Genomic DNA, 23,018 nt, shown 5'->3' on the forward strand with positions numbered 1-23,018 from the left:
CCTCTCCAAGTTTATTACCTTATCTCAACTGTATAATTTTCTTAAATAGGATTCAGAGAAATAGTCCTAGATTTAAATTTTTAAACACTAATTTATAAAAGCATGGGTTGATTCCCATAATACAGCTGGTAGTCAAACTGGACAAGATAATGAATTGACTGAGATCATTGTTCCATCTTCATCCAAGAAAGCTGCCTCTAAAAAAAGATCTTAAATTGCTGTGGAAATCCAATTTGTAAGAAGCAAAAGAAGCATATAGATGGGAAACACCAGCCATGATCACATTAATTTTGTGACTAACAGCACTGCTTTGAAGTGAAGAAGAAGAAGGGGGAAAAAAGATGACAAAAATAATAAGTCTACTCAAATCCCCAATTTATTCTAATAGCATAACCAGAAGAAAACCAACTACAGACACAAAGTTCACATCTCGGTGATCCAGCAAACATCACATCCCCACAAAATAATTTTCAGCTTAATAAAAAGTAAAGGAAAACTACAGGAAATACTATAGGACGGTGATGCATCATTGCCAAAAAAGCAAATTATAATAAGAAATCAGGAGACCAGGAACCTGACGTTAGTATGAACAGCCATGAAAAGTCCACAATTGATTGGTTTTGAATCCATAGGTGAGGGAAACTGACAAATAACTGTAACCAAAATCTTCAACTTACTGTACTGAAAAGCTATACAAGAAAAATCTCTCTAACAAGCTACCATTCACTGAACCTCTTGTTCAAATAAAAGCTGCAACACCAGAAAGATATAAAAATAAAAGCACTGTTTCTATTCTTTTGTGGGAATGTCTTAATTATCTGCTCATATATAAACTCTATAAGGTCACAACTGACTTTTCATTGACAGGCAATATGGGGGTATCAGCCATTTATATTCAAAACCAGTTGGCTTCAAGATACAATCAACTGAGTAAACATAGTCTGAGTAAAGTTGAAAAATAAAAATCACTATGAATCAGACAGGATTTAAATATAACATGTATGTAACATGCTACAAGCAACAGAAAATGAGAAAACTTACAGGGAAGCACAATAAAGAAAGTTCTTTAATTGTTTTCTTTTTAAGTTTTATAACCTAAGTAGTAGCTGATATTCCATCAACAGCATCCTTCTTCAGGGAATACTCATCTAGGATGGTTTTTTGTTTTATTTTTAACTTTTAGGTTTCTTTTTAAATTAAAACTTAAGTAGCTACTGAAGTGATTCATGAAATCTTGGGGGAAAAGAGCATTCTTACCTGGCATATCATTTCACATGTTTGGTAGCTCCCCTACTGCAGTTCCCATGCTCACGAACATTATTTTACCCAGGAAATAATGGTCTTATTCACACACACAAACACACACAAAAGCTTCCAATCAAATGTTATCAAGTCTCAGGAAACTGCAACAGCAACCTTAAAAGTCAGTGTAAAATAAGAATTCCACTTACGAATCTCATCTATGAAAATACGAGATTGTTCTCCTGGAACCAACTACAAAGTTCCCTTTCTGCTTAATTAGCGTAATAAACATCATCTTACCATTATCTGTAGAATAAAATGAACAACGTGTTGCTTTCTGCAGCCACCAAATCAAGGTTTTCCCTCCTTTCTTTCTAATAAATTATTTTTCACCAGCAAGATTAGGAAGAAAATGAAGCTTTACGTATCTGCCTCAGTAATTCAGACCACAACACTGAGAAACCAGCTCTTAGTAAAAAAGAAAAAAAAGAAAAAAAAAAAGAACAGGTCTGGTATTTTACAATCACTTCTGCAATCCACAGGTACCTCCTGGACTCCCGTACCTCCTCTTCTTTCTGGTTCTTAGTTTCTTTTAGTAATGAGACTAATTTTTCCAGTAGCCTTGAACTCCCCAGATTTTAACCGACATGGAAAATGTGACTAAAAACTTGTAGAACTGTCTAGCCTCCAACCCTACACAGAATCAACTTTGTTGGAAGTGTTGAAGAACACCTCACAAGCAGCTACTTGCTCCTTCAGACTCCTGCACGACACAGCTCAGACACCAAGTAACACTGCGCCATCTAGTCAGCAAGCGCACTCTCCATTCTAAAAGGGGGGACACCTCCAAACTCGGGGACTTAAGGACTTGTCAGGGTTCAGCTACTCTAAAGGTCCAATTGTTTATTTAAATAAAAAAAATATCGCTACTGAGATAATCCACATCTAGTGGATATGGGAAAATTTAGGTTATAATGGCACTACAAACTTTTACATCTAACTTTGATTTACAAGATAAAAGCAAGTTTTAAATTAAAAGGGCTTTCTGTTAATAGAGCTTATTATTCTGAAGACGGGGAATGATTTTCTTCGAAAGTTGTCCCTGGGTGCATGCCTATTATCTGTGCTTTTCCCCTTCCACTAATGAGCATTTATCTAAAGAGCCTGTTAATCCTCTGATGTGTGCTTCTGGTCAGAGGTAACAGTTTGAATAAAACCACTAATCACTGATCACTAAATCACTGATCATTAATCACACTCTCCAGTGCTGGTGACCCGGGCCATTTTCCCCTTTAGGTCTATGTATGCATGACAAACAAGAAGTTTTAACATTTCAGATGCACATGTATTGTGTGGGGGGTCATACTATTTCATCTCTAGATGTGAATAAATAATAAATACTGCCACAAACTTGGGGACTGACGTCAATTAGACTCCACACATGAGTTTCACAAATGCCTACTCTACAGCATGGCTTTCACTCTGAAGAAAGTAGATCTGATTATAACAAAACATGTGCTCTTCAAGAAATTCCCACATACTCAGAATATAAATTTTCCTTTATTTAGCTTTCACCAGCTTCAAATCAGAGAGCACTCAGCTCTTCTGCACCCCCTCTATTCAAAAGCCTGTTAAGAAATCTTTTATTTAATTTCTGCTACACACTGCAGCCCCACCCCCACCCCCATCCGGAGTTCTTTTTACTTTTATCCTTTAAACATGTCATATACAGTATTTTTATTCAACTGCCAGATACGGGGATTCTGACTCAATTCAGTGACTTATGTATTTAACTTTCTATTGAAATACAGAAAGTTAATGTTAAGAGAAAAAAAGTAACACATGCACCACTTTATTGTAAGATATTTTGAGTTCAACGACTTACATTCCCTCACTTTGGAAATGAAATGTTTAATCTCGAGCCTTCCAGCTAAATTTGATTTAGTCAGCATCCTCAGCCATCCCTCTTCGGATAACCGGTCTGTCTGAGGAAGGCGCTGTGTAAAGTTAAGTACTTTGCTTGCAATGAGTGTGTTGTTTTCCTAAGTCACCACAGGGACACAGTACTATCATAGTGTCTCTAAACATTTCCTGAGACGCCTTTTCTATCAGAGTTGAGCAGTTTGCCCTGGAGAAGAGGGTTCACTGGTGCCTTTCTTAAATAATAGAAAAGAGCAGATTGTGTGTGCGTCGATCAGGTACTGCGCTCCCTCGGCCACCAGAAGCTCTTACCCACACTCCAGGGACTGTGATCGCCCCAGGGAAAGCAGTCAAAGGCGGAGGCGGGGCCAGAGTGATAACGGTGTGGGCGGTAGAGCGGGTGGAGAAGGAGGGATCCGGGAGGAGAGGGCAATAACGATGCTCAGGGAATCAGCGATTGTACAAGTATGTTGGGGGTTGGGGATGGAAAGCCTTGCCTTGTCAGCACTTCTAAGGCCCCCAACCCTTGAGTATCTGAAGCTGTTAATCAAACACTTATTGGTCTGCAGAATGACGTAATGGACCTGTATCCAGCCTTTATTCCTTGACACATGTCAGAGAAGGAGGGAAAAATAAAAACCAAACACTCTGTAGACTCTGACAACGAAATACACAAGTAGCCCACTTCAGTTCCCGGCCTTGAACAAGTCTCAAGTGGGGGCGGCACTTGTTCAGGGAAAGTTGGGGTGGACAAGATCTTTATCTACCAGATACTCACCCCCCACCCCTCGAAATAAATCTATGGCAAAGGAAAAGAGGGATGCAGCCGCCGGGAGAAAACATCTCCTTGGTTCCTTCGTGAGTCTTGCCCCTCTAAGAACGTCGTGAAAAGTTTTGAGCTATTCCGTGTAGAATCTGGTGGCGAAGAAGGCTCCGCCGCCGTGTTCTGAGAACTACAGCCTCGTCGAAGGCGGGAGCTGTCATTTGGGGCAGCGGCGGGGAAGAGGTAATGATGCCAGCGAGAACCGGACAGAGGCAAGAGGTGGCTGCAGGAGTGAAGACAAGAAGAGCCTCGCCACTGTCGAGCCTTCCACGCCTGCAGTGAAAGGCAAGTGCCCCCCGAGAGCGATGCCCACTCATTCCCCGGCGCGCGCGCCCACCACCTGCGGTGGGCAGCCCTGCAAGAGGTGGCAGCAGCAGGCTTGGGGCCCGGGAGGGAGCTAGCCCCCAGTCCGCCCGCCCGTCCGCCCCCTAGGTGACCCGGCGTCCTCGCCGCGCCCGCTGGAAGTTTGCAAACTTTCTCCGGGGGTTCCGCCGCATCACCGGGAAGTTGGGGACGCGGGGGGGAGGTTCCTGTCTCGCCGTCTCCGCTGCTGCCGCCTCTGCCGCCGCTTGACCGCACTTCTGAAGGGTTCCGCACCTTGCCAGGTCTCTGGAGGCAAACACACACCCCCGATTCATAACTGTTCCCCGTGTCAGGGAAACACACGCGCGCTCCTACACACGCACGCACGCCGGGACGGACACGGCGCTCGCTCCACGTTAGCATCCCTCCAGTCGCACGGCGCGGCGGCCACCAAGACGCGCTCCGGGACGGACACGGCGTGGGGTCTCTGGGGTAGCCTCAGGACACGGCTGATTCCACAGTCCACCAGTATTTGGGGCCTGACTTCCCTCTGGTCCGTCAAAGTGTTTACAAACACAGATCATCTTCCAAAAAGAAAATGCATCGCATCTTCCCTACTCCTTGCCCTGCGACCTGCCCACTGGACCAAGTAACCTCGCGGCTGCTGCCGAGAACCACCCCTGCAAACAAGTACGCTCCCGAGACGGCTCCCGCGGCAAGTGCAACAAAAGTGACTAAATGCAAAAGCCCCAGAAGTGGCCTAGCCGTATTTTTAGGAACTTACCAAACAAGTGTGGAGAAGGCAAGAGCGGAGCCCGGGTGAAGGGACCACGTTGGACTGAGCAAAGATTACAATACATTCTATTTAGAGTGCATTACATCACCCCCCCGGTGACGTCACGTGGGATTCCTGAACTTCTAAATCATTGCGGTCCGTGGGGGAGGGAGGAAGGGAGGGGCGGGGCCGTCGCGCCGAGGGGGCGGGCTCCGCCCCGGCCCCGCCCCGCCCCCGCCCCACGAGCGGACCCTGGTGCACCCGCGGGGAAGCGGCGGCGGCAGCGGCGACCGCGCAAGCAACAGCTTGCAGAGCCCAGCGCCGTGTGACACGGCTCCCTGACATTAGTAGTGTGAGTCAGCTTGGAAACAATCCTCAAGGTTTCTAAAAGGACCACGGAGGAGGCAGGGGCACGGGCTCTCCCATGAGTAGGGCCTGGTAGCATTTAAAAGGTGTGGGGATGGGGCGAGGTGGGGAGGGGTGCCGAAGAGTGCAGGGAAGAGACTTTCTCCGAACAGAAATGCGGGACGCTCCCCCTTCCCCCACCAGCAGATGTCCAGCTCCGTTTTGCTGCGACAGTCGTGACCTCATTACAGTGTTCCCTGCATCCTGGCTTTTCAGAGCACTCAGTGGACACCCCTTTTCACCTCCCGCCCCCGCCCCTCTCTAGCTCACTTCCAAGGGAATAACTTCTTTATTGTGCACACTCATGTGAAATACACTGCCCCCACCCTTTCCAAGACCCCTGCTTGAGTCTGAGAGCTGGAAAAAGAGTTGCTCCTGGAGGGGAAAGGTGTATCACGGCTAGAGCCAAGTGATGAGCCTGATTTAGACTCAGCGTCAGAGCCGGAAGGGCCGTTGGCGATCACTTCCAGAGCCTCGTCTGTAACTTGCCCAAGCTCCCCGGCTGACAAGTGGCACAGCAGGAGCCAAAGGTAGGGAAAGAGCCCCTGGTCTGCAGTGTCTTCCCCACAGCTCCGTGAGAGAAGGAGCCTGGAGCTTTCAGCATCAGCCAAGACACCCTCACCATCAGTATCCTTGGCTTGACTTCCATTCAGATGTTCTCTCAGTGAGCCAGACTCAAAGAGAAGGCATAGAGTAATTTCCAGCGGATCCTAGCCATCCCAGACCACCACTGTCATCCGTGCAGCAGCTCGCATTGTACAAAGCCTTCACACCCACATGGAACTCCCTTGATTCTCACAACAAGCAGCACAAGGAGGGCGAGCATTGTCATTATCCCCATTTTACAGGTGCTGCTGCTAAGTCGCTTCAGTCGTGTCTGACTCTGTGAGATCCCATAGATGGAAGCCAACCAGGCTCCCCCATCTCTGGGATTCTCCAGGCAAGAGTACTGGAGTGGGTTGCCATTGAGCTAAGGCAAACTCCAGAAGGTTAGGGAGCTTGCCTGAAGCTGCTTGAGTAAGTGGTGGCATTGGCACCACCCCATCCCCTGTTTTCAAACCTCAGATCCCAACTGGGCTCTTTTCTAGAACCAAGGTTGTTTTCCCTTCTCATGGGTTATTGGTGGTTAGAACCTTTGCTAAGGATTGGAGCTTTGCTTAGGAACAATTTAGCCCCTGTTAACAAACAATTGAGCTTCCCTGGTGGCTCAGAGATAAAGAGTCTGCCTGCAATGTGTGAGACCCAGGTTCGATCCCTGGGTTGGGAAGATCTCCTGGAGAAGGAAATGGCAACCCACTCCAGTATTCTTGCCTGGAAAATCCCATGAATGAAAGAGTCTGGAGAGCTATAGTCCATGGGGTCGCAAAGAGTCGGACACGACTGAGTAATTAACACACGCACAACAAACAATAATCATTCCTGACATTTATGTAACATTTGACATTTATATAGCACCTCTCTTCCCAGTGCATCACAACCATGACTGTGCAGTTTGCCAGAGAATCATGACTGGACTGGCTAGAAATTGTAATGCTTTGCCTGGATTGTCATATACTTCTGAACTGGTTTTGATACACTAAATGGAAGTGCTTTGTGTTTCCTTTCTGGTTTCAAGTGTTTAACTCTCTTCCCTTTAGTGTTTCTTGAGACCACAGGGACTGCTGACTTTGGATTTCTCACAGTCTTATTCAGAACTCATCACTGAGTTTCCTATTTGCTGTCTTCCACATGTGGCCCTAAAGGAATTGCAAAAGAAGGGCTCCAGTCCTAACTTGAATCTTAACCAATAAAACTTTAAATATGACAGCTCAATTACTTGGGTTGACAGAAGGAAGCAACAGCTACCTTGCCCACATTCCCACTCAATTATCAGGACATCCTTTACCAGTAAAGCAGGTATCTACCTCCTCTCTCAAAAGAAAAAGTGTGAGCCAGATCAGGAGCAAACTTGAGGCAGGAAAAGGATGCAGCTTGACTAAGCAGTACTAAGTCTGAGAGCTCATCTTTTTTCCCAGCTAATAGGTGTGGCTCAAAGGTACATAATGGAGAATTGAATAAGCAAAGCTGAGGTGATAACCAAAATATTTAAAAACCTGTAAGTAATTAATCATCATCTAAATTTAAAACATTTACTTCCAGTATTCTCTAACCAGAAGCATATATGTGAGTTTTAAGCAGTATTTCCTCAGTTTCTAATAGTATTCAAATCAGTTGTCAGTCTTTAAAAATTGTTGCTGATCTTTGGTTTGATATGCTGTTACCAGGTAAACAATACCTCCCCCCTCCAAGCCATGGTTGACACAGGAATACACGTGGAACTTTTCCAATGCTGTCTCCAATAATCTAATAATCATTAGGTTAATTGGAATTTCAATGGGCAGATAATTTCTCCACATCAGCAATATTGTTCATGGTGCTGACTCATATCTCTGCTTCTGTTGAACTGATAGCAATTTCATTCATAGTGTTTCTAAGCCATTGTATTACAGTTTTCTATATATTATAGATCTCTGTGACCAAGTAAGTCATACACACACACACACAATTATTTTTAATGTAAACTGAAGAAGAGAGGTAGTGTTTATAAGTGTGGACTCTTAATGTCAGGCTGGCAGAGTTCAGATTGTGGCTCTGCTACTTGAACTTTAATCTTTGGGTCTTAGTTTCCTCATCTATATAATGGGACTGGTGATGATAATTATAATAACTCAAATGAGTTGAGAACTGTGTTTGGCACAGGACAAATACTACATAAATATTTGCCCTCATTTTTATCAGTGAAAAAATGCCACTAATGCCATGACAGGAAGATATTCAGTGATTTTGGCAAACTTGACCAAACGAACGAAAGGACACCCTGTTTCCCCACACTTTTCCCAGCCCCACACTAGCCCCTGCATCCACCGTCTACACCAAGCAGGCTCTCCTGTGTCAGAGCTACCAACAGAGCCCCTGTGTTTATGGACTCAAATTTCTACATGCCTTGTGCTCACCCTGTCTCTTTCAGGATCTCTCAGAGCCAAAGTCGCATGTAGGCTGCAGTTCCCAGAAGCAGCCATGTAAGAGCATCTCTAGGGGTACCTCCACTGGTGACAGCCATAACCTGTGGCAATCCCCTGCTGGGGTGCCAACACCACCTCCAAGAATGCCACTTCACCCACTAGGACTCCACCCATCATGGCCTGGGAGATACATGGAGACAAGGACCCTTACACTAGAGTCAAGGTAAATTAGCTGAGGTACTATCCACCCAGGTTCTCCCCCACAACCTCCAAGGGTAGGGGCACAGGCAGGGCACAGTTTTGCCCATAAGGCACCACATCCCCACATTCATTGAACCTATGAAAAGCTGGCTCGGCACCTACACTGACCAATGAGAATAGATGAGATGCCTGTTAGACCAGAGATTAACCCCTTAGTTGCTGGATCACAGGGCAGTTCAAGACTGAGGCCTAGGCAGCTGGGTCAGTAGGGGTAGCACAGAGGTCAGAGCAGTGGGTATTTACTAGCCTTCCTTAATGATCAATGCAAAGAAATAGAGGAAAACATTAGAATGGGAAAGACTAGAGATCTCTTCAAGAAAATTAGAGATACCAAGGGAACATTTCATGCAAAGATGGGCTCAATAAAGGACAGAAATGGTAGGGACCTAACAGAAGCAGAAGATATTAAGAAGAGGTGGCAAGAATACACAGAAGAACTGTACAAAAAAGATCTTCATGACCCAGATAATCATGATGGTGTGATTACACATCATCATGAGCCAGACATCCTGGAATGTGAAGTCAAGTGGGCCTTAGGAAGCATCACTACAAACAAAGCTAGTGGAGGTGATGGAATTCCAGTTGAGCTATTTCAAATCCTAATAGATGATGCTGTGAAAATGCTGCACTCAATATGCCAGCAAATTTGGAAAACTCAGCAGTGGCCACAGGACTGGAAAAGGGCAGTTTTCATTCCAATCCCAAACAAAGGCAATGCCTAAGAATGCCCAAACTACCCCACAATTGCACTCATCTTACACGCTAGGAAAGTGATGCTCAAAATTCTCCAAGCCAGGCTTCAGCAATACATGAACTGTGAACTTCCAGATGTTCAAGCTGGTTTTAGAAAAGGCAGAGGAACCAGAGATCAAATTGCCAACATCCGCTGGATCATCGAAAAAGCAAGAGAGTTTCAGAAAAATACCTACCTCTGCTTTATTGGCTACGCCAAAGCCTTTGACTGTGTGGATCACAATAAACTGTGGAAAATTCTGAAAGAGATGGGAATACCAGACCACCTGACCTGCCTCTTGAGAAATCTATATGCAGCTCAGGAAGCAACAGTTAGAACTGGACATGGAACAACAGACTGGTTCCAAATAGGAAAAGGAGTTAGTCAAGGCTGTATATTGTCACCCTGCTTATTTAACTTCTATGCAGAGTACAGTATCATGAGAAATGCTGGGCTGGAGGAAGCACAAGCTGGAATCAAGATTGCCAGGAGAAATATCAATAACCTCAGATATGCAGATGACACCAGCCTTATGGCAGAAAGTGAAGAAGAACTGAAGGGCCTCTTGATGAAAGTGAAAGAGGAGAGTGAAAAAGTTGGCTTAAAGCCCAACATTCAGAAAACGAAGATCATGGCATCCGGTCCCATCCCTTCATGGGAAATAGATGGGGAAACAGTGGAAACAGTGTCAGACTTTATTTTTCTGGGCTCCAAAATCACTGCAGATGGTGACTGCAGCCATGAAATTAAAAGACGCTTACTCCTTGGAAGGAAAGTTATGACCAACCTAGATAGCATATTCAAAAGCAGAGACATTAGTTTGCCAAGAAAGGTCCGTCTAGTCAAGGCTATGGTTTATCCAGTGGTCATGTATGGATGTGAGAATTGGACTATGAAGAAAGCTGAGTGTTGGGGGCCAGCGTGAGGCACTCCGCCCGTGGCAAAGGTCATGAGGAAGGAGGCTTGACATACGCAAAGGCGGGATCGAGCCTCAGGAGTCCCCCTGGAAATCCTCGAGCATCTACCCCCATAACCAGAGCCTGCCTACTTTACTACTTTGTGCTCTCACCTACACCTCTGACTTTACGGGGGGCTGTCCCCCACCACCTCTTTCGGAGAAGGAGTTAACTTAGAGCTCCAGTTAATAATAATTCCTGGGTGTGATAGGAATGTTTTAACCTACAAACTCCTCTGAAGGTTCTCTAGCCTGCCTGACAGGCTTGTCCGGCCACATGTGATTGCTCACAGCCTCCCAACTGTGAGAGGCACGAGATGCTTTAAACCTTCTAAAAACAGGTTCCTTAGAAAAGTTAGAAAATTATTAGTATAAGTATAATGGGCTGATTAGAAATCATATTGGTGAAGGGTTTTTCATTTGTTGAGCCAATGTTTACTGCTAAGTCTCCACATCCCCTGCCCTTACACACATTAATGAATATATAAAAGAAATAAGTATTAACCTTTGATATCAATCATGTTAGACCTTAGGCTAAGTAAATTCTTTCCTTAACTAAAACCCACTATACCCTCACCCTATAGGAATGTAACTTTATTTGGGTGGCGTCTGTTTTAAGAATAATCACCCCTGGAGAAATAAGTGTCCTGGTTGACTGACCGCTGTCACAAGGAGAGGGTCGTAAATTGTCAGCAGGCCCCCTGGCCAGAAGATGATGTAACACCCCTAAGACCTCTGTATACATTTGTATGAAGCACCTGACTTTGATAAAAGTCAGGACTGCTGACCCCGCGTGACTTTTGCATAACATCTCAGTGTATAAAAGTAGACCATGGAAAATAAAGAATTGGGATCAGTTCCTCGAAAGACTGGTCTCCCCATGTCTCTCTCTCTCTCACTCTGGTTGAGTCTCCATCTGGAGCGCGGAACCCACCATGCTTACTAATTATGCCTGGGCTTCTAAGATCCGACCGGGGAGGCCTCAGTGTCTCCTCTCCTTCGGGAGAACGGAAGGACGCCTGCGGCCTACGTAAGTGGTGCAAGCTTCTTGTCTTGAAGTTTTATTGGTCCCCCGCGTAAACCAAGCTACTCAGCCTCTTTTCTCCACTGAATTTCCTCACTGAGCTATCCTTATTCTATTACTCTTTGTATCCTTAATTAAAGTGTAATTAAGCAGTTGTTTCCTGACCCTCGCCTATGCCGTTTCTCCTTCGAATACCCTGGATCAGCTGGGGCTGGTCCCCGGCAGCTGAGTACTGAAGAATTGATGCTTTTGAACTGTGGTGTTGGAGAAGACTTTTGAGAGTCCCTTGAACTGCAAGGAGATCCAGCCAGTCCATCCTAAAGGAGATCAGTCCTGGGTGTTCATTGGAAGGACTGATGTTGAAGCTGAAACTCCAATACTTTGGCCACCTGATGAGAAGAGCTGACTCATTTGAAAAGACCCGGATGCTGGGAAAGATTGAGGGCAGGAGGAGAAGGGGATGACAGATGATAAGATGGTTGGATGGCATCACCAACTCAATGGACATGGGTTTGGGTGGACTCCTGGAGTTGGTGATGGACAGGGAGGCCTGGCATGCTGCAGTTCTTGGGGTCGCAAAGAGTCAGACATGACTGAGTGACTAAACTGAACTGAACTGAGGGAAGAATTTTAATATTTTAACAATACAGCCTTACCAGTACTTACGCACTGAATATGAGGCCAGAGTAGAACCTTCCCAAGGGTCCTCAGAGAGTAAGAAGCCCTTTTGCGCATGCTTTGGATTTTTTGGATTCAGTCATTTCTCCAACATTCAATAAAGGCTGATAAGTCTGCCCAGTACTGGGGAGGAAAACACAAGTGTCTCCTTTTCAGCTGTCTCCTAGACTCCCACGGAAGTTCTCAAAACTTAATGGCATAAGCAGCACTTAGGTAACTTGTTAAAGACAGTTTCTTGGGTCAGGCATCCCCGGGGGATTTCTGTTCAAGGATCTGGCATTGGGCCCAGGATTCTGCATTTGTGATTTTGATGCAAGTGTCTGGAGACCCCACTTCGAGTGATTCTTGTATAGTGAATTCATAGATGGGCAGTTACCTGGGAAGATGCCAGGGATGGAACAGGAAGAGTCTGCAGCCTGCAACACTAAAAAAAATTTAAAAATTAAAAAACAAAACAAAACAGTCTCTTGCTTAAAATCAATCCTCTGGCTGCTTCCCATAATCCTAGAGAAGCATTCCTCTTGTCCCTTCCACATACACCACTCAGAGGGAGTTTTACCATTTCTTTTGCATTCAAGGCTTTTCTTAACAGTGTTAATAGTGGTAATAGGAAAATTGTGGCTGGCTTTGTGGTTGAACACCTTGCTATGAGACCACTGGGAAGTTTCCATTTCTTTTAAGATGAATCTTCACTATCTTATTTGAAGGGATAAAGATGTTCAAATAAACGGAACTGGAAAATTCATCCAAAGACAGAAACAACCACAGAACCGCTGGCTAACACTTACTAAGCATTTACTCTTTGCCAAGGCTTATGCTCAGAGCTTTATGTGCATTCTTTCAGTTACTCCTCACAATAATCCTACAGGGTTGTTGAACCCGTTCTCATTTGCAATGGAGAGATCAAATCTTGGAGCAGTGAGCAGCTTGCCAAAGATCATGCAGCTGGGTCAAGGCCAACAGAAATGAGGGACCCAGACCACTTTAGAGCTAGTACAAGCGCCTCCAGGAAGACCCTTGGACCACAGAGCATGCGCCAGAACATAGGCTCTCAGGCTCTCATGTGTCCACTGTCCCCTCCCACTTCATTTGCATGGAGCAGCTTATGCACAAAATTCTGGTGGACCTGTGAGAGTCAGTGAGACACTAAGTAACCAGGAGGTGAGCCTTTTTCCTTTGCTGTAGGTGGAATGGGGGTAAAGTGGACACTGTCAGCCCTGAGAAGGCATGCTTTCCTTTCAAACTGGAACTTTCTTGGAACTCAGAAAAAAGCCAAAGGTGCTTTGTGCTGTGCTAAGTCACTTCATTGTGTCCTACTCTTTGTGACCCTATGGACTATAGCCCTCCAGGCTCCTCTGTCCGTGGGATTCTCCAGGCAAGAATACTGGAGTGGGTTGCCATGCCCTCCTCCAGGGAATCTTCCCGACCCATGGATTGAACCCTTCTTTCTTACATCTCTGCACTGACAGGTGGGTTCTTTATCATTTGTGCCAGCTGGGAAGCCCAAAGCCTCTCTAAGACACCCCAAAAAACTTAGCAAGACTGTCTTAACTTCTGTTAGTCTCTGTTGGGCAACTAATCTCTTACACTGAAAATGATGACATAGATGGAAAAGGAAAGATAGAGCTGCCCTTACTTCTCTTCAGTCTTTCCTTATAAGTAAACAGAAGGCAGAATGTTTGTAGAATATGTACACTTCAAGAAGTGAAATACAGTTGAGTTCATTTTATGCAGCATTTCCACTGTGCAGGTAAGAACAAAATTCATACACACGTAGGAATTGTGTGAATTCAGTGATTCCATATACAAGTGAGCATATTTACATTCCAAACTGCCATTGTACAATATAAATGTAAATGGTAAAATGAGTGTGAATGATTTAATATTTTAATTTTTTGTTACTTTGAACAACATTAAATAGCAGATTAAAAACACCATGACAAGTGGAGAGACTGACTATGACAGGGAGAAAAACCTTTCTATTTATTATCTTTAATGACATTTTCCCCCAGTCTTTTGAACAAGGGGGCCTGCATTTTCAGTTAAGCTGGGTCTGAGAATTATGTAGCCAGCCCTGCAAGTGCTCTAAGTCGCTTAAGTCATGTCTGACTCTTTCCAACCCTATGGACTGTAGCCCGCCAGTCTCTTCTTTCCATGGGGATTCTCCAGGCAAGAATATTGGAGTGGTTTGTCATGCCCTCCTCCAGGGGATCTTCTCGACCCAGGGATCAAACTCACATCTCTTATGTCTCCTGCATTGGCAGATGGTTTCTTTACCACTAGCACCACCTGGGAAGCCCTGTAACCAACCCTGCTAAGCTGCTAAGTTGCTTCAGTCGTGTCCGACTCTGTGCGACCCCATAGACGACAGCCCACCAGGCTCCCCTGTCCTTGGGATTCTCCAGGCAAGAACACTGGAGTGGGTTGCCATTTCCTTCTCCAATGCATGAAAGTGAAAAGTGAAAGTGAAGTCACTCAGTCGTGTCCGACCCTTAGCGACCCCATGGACTGCAGTCTTCCAGGCTCCTCCGTCCATGGGATTTTCCAGGCAAGAGTACTGGAGTGAGTGCCATTGCCTTCTCCGACCCTACCTACAGATAAATGAAGGAAGCAATCTGCTGTGCCCCCAGACCCATGCTCCCCATGTGCAGAGTAAGGGCAAGCAGATTAGGAGTCTAACAGCCTTCTGTCACTTAGTGCATGGCCCTGACTGTTTTTTGACCCCTCTAAACTTCAGATTGTTCATCTGTAAAGTAGAGCTAATGTTAGCATCTATCTCCCAGGATATTGCAAGGATTCAATGACTTAATATACATAAAGTGCATAAAACAATGCCTGGCACATAATAATTACTGGAAAAATGTTAGAAACCCTTATGCACTAATAAGATTTGGTGAAGAATTTCATAAAATAATCCATGTCAAATGCTTAGCAACTAGGTATGTCATTTAGAATATGCTCAGCAAATGTGCATTACATAAAATTGCATGTAAGCTCTAATCCTGAAGTTCTATGGATTAGAATGGAGGAATCGATCCCATTTGTCCTCAAATTAATGGCCTTCAGATAAGCCACTTGTATTTGAAGGACAGTTAGATGAACAAATCCACCTTGAGTTTGTAAAATTACAACAGAGCAATTTTACACAGTCTGATGTTCTGGTTGAAACCATCACAATTTTCCCTTCCTTAACATACAAATGCCTTCTTAAACCACCAGTTGTATAATTATTAACTCTTGTGTGGTTTAGATTTTTCTGTAATCACTTCTTAAAATCCTAAAAGGTGTAGCTCAAAAGACACCATACTCTTGCTTTGGAGGTGGGGGTGCATGTCAACTCTGAAATGTTGTTAGCAAAGGACAGCCTGGTCACTTGGTTCAAGCTTGGATGCCTTCATTTGAAAGAGTATCAGTTACTGATTGCCTAGACCTATTCCGTTAGGGAGTTACTATATCCCCCATATTATAAAATTTAATGTTTTCTCTTGAACTGGGCTGAAAATCAGAATTGTTCATTTGTCCCAAAGAGTATCATTAGAGTGTTAACATCCCTATGAAAGTTACACTTATCTTAATGTGTTCCTCTTTTATCTTTTAAAAGAGAGACTTGATTAAATGAAAAGCTACTCTTCCTTTTTTCCCCCTGCATTGGGATTAAGTGAAAGAGATTGACACCTGCTCTGAATAATGACCCAGAATAATAGTGCTGTGTCAGCACACTGGAAAAGTTTTAGTCATTTCCTTAAGATCAATGGTAAGTGGAAAGTAACGGTTTTACAATAATTAGGAGTGTTTTATATGGGGAAGGTTCATTTAGACTAAAACAGTATTGATATCACATAAATTAATATTGAGTGTCACCTCACATGAACTGATATTTCACATACCACCTCTTTTTATATTATCGTTAACCACATGTTTAACTCATGTACTGCTGACGTGGAAGGTTACTCTCATCTCTTCAGGGGCATTTATTTATAAGTACCTTATTTAAATGATTCTAGAGAATTTCAGTAGCTTTTAAACCTAATTGATCAGCGATTCCTCCTCATTCTTACATGATACAGAATATTTAAAACCTGGAAAGTTATTTTCAACCTCATTTGAATCATGAAAATTGCCCACTGAAGGAGTTAGAAAATATAAAACTTCCCCATCCCCCTTCCTCATGCTAGTTTTAAAATATTCTGTCTATAGCTTTCACAACAGTGCCCTAACTTGACACTTAAAGAGAATACAGTACAAGCAGTATGCTGGAACATTGTGCTGTTTAGAAAAACCATCTATTTTCAAGACTGCTATGTCTGTTCAGTGCAATGCTAAAGTCTGAGAGGAAGAAAAGAGGATTATTTGTGAGCACTAACTATGGTTCAAGTTATATATTTTATCTCAGTGAATCTCGACAACTCTGGGTGGAAGATGTTGTTGCTCCTATTTTATTGATGGCTAATTACTTAGCCTCAGAGAGGCTAAGAAATTTGACCAAGGTCACAGAGCGAATAAGTAAGGCAGCTGGGTTTTGCACCTAGTTCTAACTTCAGAATCCCCATTGTCCATTGCATCCCGCTGCAGTGGCTTTTATTTCAAGATGTTCCATCTCTCCTTTCACTCTCTTGCATCACATTATTTTGTTTTGTTGAGCAACCCACCCCCCTCACACACACATATGTACATATGCAAAAGGTTGAAAGCTGCTGTGTCTCTCAGTGATCATTTTGTGGAAGCTGAGTCCTTTCAGAGGCTGAATCCTGTGTTCAGGAAGCAGTAGACCTGTTTGATGAACAGAGGACCCTGGCCTAGCAAGATCCTGGCTATCATGGGTGATCCAAGTATATCCCTTATGGTCTCTCTTTCTTTTTTTTTAATGGAAATATTTTTATTGTTTCTGCAGGTTAGAAAAGTAATACATGCTTGTAAAAAGCTCAAGTAACACAAAAGTGTTTAAAATAGAAAGTAAATTTCTCCCTACAATCCCATCTGGAGATAACTACTATAAAAGTTGGATGAATATGCTTCTAGAAATTGTACTATACATGTAAACATAAATTGCATGAATGTGGTCAAACTACATATTCTGTTCTCAAACTGCTTTTCCTACAATTTAGTTTTAAATTTTACAATTTATTGTGACATCTGTCCAGGAATATTATAATATGGCATCATCCTTTTTCATGGTTATGTAAGATTTTATTGTTTGGGTTTAGTTAATCCGTTCACTATGAATGGATATCCGTATAGTTTCCAATTTGCTGCTATTATAAACAGTGCTATGGTGAATACCTGTTACTTGTGCATGCATATTGTGACTAATTTTCACAGAAATGGTATTGCAGAGCCACAGGTTATGCCTGTTTTAAATGTTGTTAAATATTGCTTGATGGCCCTTCAGAATGATAGCACCAATTAGTGTCCAGCCTACAAGAAGCAAGAGTGCCCCCTGTCCCCACATTTTTATCAGCAGGGGCATCTTTTAAGAGTAAAGTCTTACTTGAGAGCTCAAACAGATGTTAGTTTGTCTTATAAACAAAATTGAAATTGGTGGTTTCTACACAGAATCCAAATGCAAGACATTTTGACAATAGAATTCACACTCGTAAATCATCTAACAACAGCTAACTTTGATTGTTAGGAATTAGTGTAAGTCTTTCCCACACATCTCATTCATTTAAGATAACCCAGCTAGTATCATTTCTATCCTCCTCTTCCATTCTGGAGGAAACTGGATTATATAGAGGTACAGCAACTTGCCTAAATGTCTGACAAGAGGTGAAACTGGGATTCCTTTTCTTCATTTTTTTAATTGATATATGGTGGTGGTGGTTTAGTCACTAAGTCATGTCTGACCCTTGCAATCCTGTGGACTGTAGCCTGCCGGGCTCCTCCGTCCATGGGATTCCTCAGGCAAGAATACTGGAGTGGGTTGCCATTTCCTTCTCCAGGGGATCTTCTCGACCTAGGAACTGAACCCAGGTCTCCTGCATTGCAGGCAGATGATTTATCAACTGAGCTATGAGAGAAGCCCTTAATTGATATATAGTTGATATGTAATAATATATGTTTCAGGTGTACAAAACGGATTCACAATTTGTGAAGGTTATATTCCATTTATAGTTATTATAAAATATCAACTCTATTTCCTATGTTGTACTACATATCCTTGTAGCTTCTTTATTTTTAACCAATTAGTTTGTGCCTTTTAATTCCCTCCTTTTGTCTCGCCTCTCCCTGCCCTGGTCTCCCCACTAGTAACCACTAATTTGTTCTCTATATCTGTAAGTCTGTTTCTGTTTTTTTATCTTCACTAGTTTGTTTTATTTTTTAGTTCCACCTATAAGTGATAATAGCGTGTGAGATGAGTGCAATTGTGCGGTAGTTTGAGCATTCTTTGGCATTGTCTTTCTTTGGGATTGGAATGAAAACTGACCTTTTCCAGTCCTGTGGCCACTGCTGAGTTTTCCAAATTTGCTGGCATATTGAGTGCAGCACTTTCACAGCATCATCTTTCAGGATTTGGAATAGCTGAACTGGAATTCCATCACCTCCACTAGCTTTGTTCGTAGTGATGCTTCCTAAGGCCCACTTGACTTCACATTCCAGGATGTCTGGCTCTATGTCAGTGATCACACCATTGTGATTATCTGGGTCGTGAAGATCCTTTTTAGAAAAGGCAGAGGAACCAGAGATCAAATTGCCAACATCCACTGGATCATGGAAAAAGCAAGAGAGTTCCAGAAAAACATCTACCTCTGCTTTATTGGCTATGCCAAAGCCTTTGACTGTGTGGATCACAAGAAACTGTGGAAAATTCTGAAAGAGATGGAAATACCAGACCACCTGATCTGCCTCTTGAGAAATTTGTATGCAGGTCAGGAAGCCACAGTTAGAACTGGACATGGAACAACAGACTGGTTCCAAATAGGAAAAGGAGTTTGTCAAGGCTGTATATTGTCACCCTGCTTATTTAACTTCTATGCAGAGTACATCATGAGAAACGCTGGACTGGAGGAAACACAAGCTGGAATCAAGATTGCCGGGAGAAATATCAATAACCTCAGATATGCAGATGACACCACCCTTATGGCAGAAAGTGAAGAGGAACTCAAAAGCCTCTTGATGAAAGTGAAAGTGGAGAGTGAAAAAGTTGGCTTAAAGCTCAACATTCAGAAAATGAAGATCATGGCATCTGATCCCACCACTTCATGGGAAATAGATGGGGAAACAGTGGAAACAGTGTCAGACTTTATTTTTCTGGGCTCCAAAATCACTACAGATGGTGACTACAGCCATGAAATTAAAAGACGCTTACTCCTTGGAAGGAAAGTTATGTCCAACCTAGATAGCATATTCAAAAGCAAAGACATTACTTTGCCAACAAAGGTTCGTCTAGTCAAGGCTATGGTTTTTCCTGTGGTCATGTATGGATGTGAGAGTTGGACTGTGAAGAAGGCTGAGCACTGAAGAATTGATGCTTTTGAACTGTGGTGTTGGAGAAGACTCTTGAGAGTCCCTTGGACTTCAAGGAGATCCAACCAGTCCATTTTGAAGGAGATCAGCCCTGGGATTTCTTTGGAAGGAATGATGCTAAAGCTGAAACTTCAGTACTTTGGGCACCTCATGCGAAGAGTTGACTCATTGGAAAAGACTCTGATGCTGGGAGGGACTGGGGGCAGGAGGAGATGGCTGGATGGCATCACTGACTCGATGGACGTGAGTCTGAGTGAACTCCGGGAGTTATTGATGGACAGGGAGGCCTGACGTGCTGCGATTCATGGGGTCGCAAAGAGTCGGACATGACTGAGCGACTGATCTGATCTGATAAGTGATAACATATGGTATTTGTCTGCCTCTGTGTGATGTATTTCACTGAGTATAATACCCTCAAAGTCCACCCATGTCATTGAAAATGGCAAGTTTTCATTTTTATGGCTGAGTAATATTCCTCTGTGTGTATGTGTGTGAATATATAGTCTTCTTTATTCATTTATCTGCTGATGGACGTGTACACTGCTTCCATATCTTGACATGTGTAGACAATGCTGCTGTGAATTTTGGGGTCATGTACCTTTTCAAATTAGTGTTTCTGGTTTTGGAGGTGGGTTGAAGAAATACTCAGGAGTGGAATTGCTGGATTTTATGGCAGTTCGTTTTCAGTTTTTCAAGAAATCTCCATTATGTTTTCCATAGTGCCTGCACCAATTTACATTTCTACTAACAGTGTAGGAGGATTCCCTTTTCTCCACATCCTCGCCAACATTTATTGTGATAAATATATAGAACATAAAATAAATTACCTTTTTAGTAATTTTTAAGTATTCAATTTGATATCACTAAGTACATTCATACTGTATAATTATCACCACTGTTTATCTATTTTCAGAACTTTTTCCCTATCCTAAATGGAAACTCAGTATATACTAGACAAAAGTCCTCATTTCCTCTTCCCCTGGAACTGGAATCTCAACTCATGAAACCTGAGGTTAAAGTCCAAGGCTTATATACCAGAGTCTAACTGCTTTAACTGGTTCTACCATTTTGAATCAAACCCAGATTTTAGTGTTTTCTTGTTCTAAGTAAGGTCTTGTATGGTAAAGGACTAGCAGACATAGACCCTTTCCAGAATAATGGGAGGCTTTGTGGCAAAGATAGGATTGTGAGGGCATGAGTCAAGCCTTAGCATTGCTGACCTACCATTGCTGAACCCACCCTTGGTCATTCTAATTGCTAAACATGAAGACCAGGGTCTTGTGTGAGGCTGATGAATGAACTTTAAAAAGAAAAAAGAGGAACCATTTCTACTCTGATTCACTAAGTCAAATAAATGGGCAAAAGGGGCAGCTGTGGCAGGTATGGGTCTCCTTGGGGCAGATCCTCAATATCTCACAAACTGGAAGAAGGAGGAGCTGATGGATCCTCCAGAGGCTGGCTCCAACCCATGAGGTCCAGACAGATGCAGTCCTCATGTCTTCCCCCATCTCGTTATATTGGTCCCACCCTAGCCTAAACTTTGCTTCTCCAAATAGATCCATCTGGAATACAACATCCATCACTCAGAGTATTGTCAAGGGGTAAATGGGTGCCTTTGTGGAGAGGAATCCCACTCTGTAAATCAACCACCAGGTACTGTTTACCCATTGATGGACGTCACACATCCACACATATGGGACCTAAATCAAAGCTATGGACTTTTTTCCAGTCCACATTTTAGATTTTTCTCTATATTTTCAAGTTATTACATTACTGTTTAAGAATGAGTTATTTTTAGGAAACCATGTTCCATATATTATTTAACCCTCTGATCCAAGGCAGTCTCCCAAACAAGAAAATTCTTCAAAAAAAAAAAAATATATATATATCCTTGTGGCATTTAAAATATAAGGTAATTTGTCCTCATAAAATAAGACCCAGAGTTTTTCCTCTGTGTGTACTCACAGCCCAGTGAAATGAATAAAGGTAAATAATCAAGAATATAAAGAAGAGGAGAAGGAAAATGGAGATAGGTATAGACCAAGACAGGGACAAAACAGAAGAATACAGAAGTTGTGGCTTCATTCTTACAATGTTACCTGGTATTCTTCAGCTTGCCAAAATAAAGAGAATCAATAGCATCCGAGAATTACAGTCCTGTTTTAAAAATAAAAACAAATTGCCGTTAAAATGATTGAACTAAGTAGAACAGAAACAGGAAACCTATAGAAACAAGTATATTTTTTGTACACTAAGACTCTGATCCCATTAAATGCTTAAATAATATCTTCCTGACATCATGCCTGTAGAAATAACATGTTATTTTCATATTTATGACATCAAAAGATTATATTACTAGTTTATGAAAAAATATGTTCAACTTGCCATTTTTAAATGATACTGATATGGATTAGTATATATTATAGGATTAGATACATATGCTATACTATCTATTTATATATTTTAATATAAACATCCCCAACAGGTGCAAAAATACCACCTAAAGTAAAACAAAAGATAATGTATCTTATGACAAGAAAAACATATTTGCCTTGTATCCAAAAAGAAGGGAAAGTATATGTATATTCCCATCCTACATTTCTCTTTCTAGGGCTTTATCTAACTCTGGCACAGTGCCATGGATCTATAAGCCCTTGTATCTTCTGATTAAAAGAAAATAAGTGTAGAATCATGTTTGCTACAGTTTGCTGCCAAAAGCCCATGTCTATAATCCATCATTAAAATGTGACAGTGTATGGCTACAAAGAAAGAAAAAAATCTCAGTTGTCATGCTCATTTGCAAATGTTTCAGGGGCTGGAGATTGTTTGGCAATCCTGCTGTTTCTAGGTTATTTGTGGAATAACCAGTTTAATTGAGCTGATGATTGCCTTGTGCCTGTATTGCTCTTCTGACTTAAGTCTTTATTTTCTGCAGTTGGCATCAATTTGTGCTACGTGGCAAGGGAATGGCATGCATTCAGCAAGCCCAGATTCCGGAGTTCCAGCCCACCCCTTGTCTGCCCTTGCCAATCTGATTTCTGAGGAATTTGCCTAGAGTTGTTACAGGAAAAAAGAAAAAATGGGAAAGGAACTCCTCGCCCTACTTTGCAGACCATTTCATGGAATACCTCCTTTGGCTTGACATTCTTGGCCCCACTAAGGAAAAGGGATTTTATGTCTTTATTGAAGTGAAGTGTTGTTTAGGATGTTCTCTGTAATTGGAGCACATCCCACTGCATGTAGTGTCCAATGTCGACTAACCTGTTGCAACCTGGAGTGCAAGTCAGATATTTGCTACCCAGCGGAGCCAGTTGGGAAAAGAAAAGGGTGGGGGGAACCTGGGTTAACACCAACCTTGTCCTGACATGCACCAGGGCTATAGCATGAAGGAAAATTGAAAACAGAAACATCATGAAGATCAGTAAGAAGACAG

At 42.8% G+C, this 23,018-nt stretch overlaps 1 protein-coding gene across 1 annotated transcript in view; it reads right to left on the bottom strand.

The window, feature by feature from the left end:
• CREB5 (cAMP responsive element binding protein 5) overlaps window positions 1-5,154 on the bottom strand; it is a 442,951-nt gene extending 437,797 nt beyond the window's left edge. The window contains exon 1 of the mRNA XM_025291256.3: window positions 5,073-5,154. The gene's annotated coding sequence lies outside the window, so the exon portion shown is untranslated. The remainder of the gene's footprint in view (window positions 1-5,072) is intronic.
• Window positions 5,155-23,018: the final 17,864 nt, after the last annotated feature.

Source organism: Bubalus bubalis, chromosome 8 (genome assembly GCF_019923935.1).
Source record: "Bubalus bubalis isolate 160015118507 breed Murrah chromosome 8, NDDB_SH_1, whole genome shotgun sequence".
Classification (NCBI taxonomy): domain Eukaryota; kingdom Metazoa; phylum Chordata; class Mammalia; order Artiodactyla; family Bovidae; genus Bubalus; species Bubalus bubalis.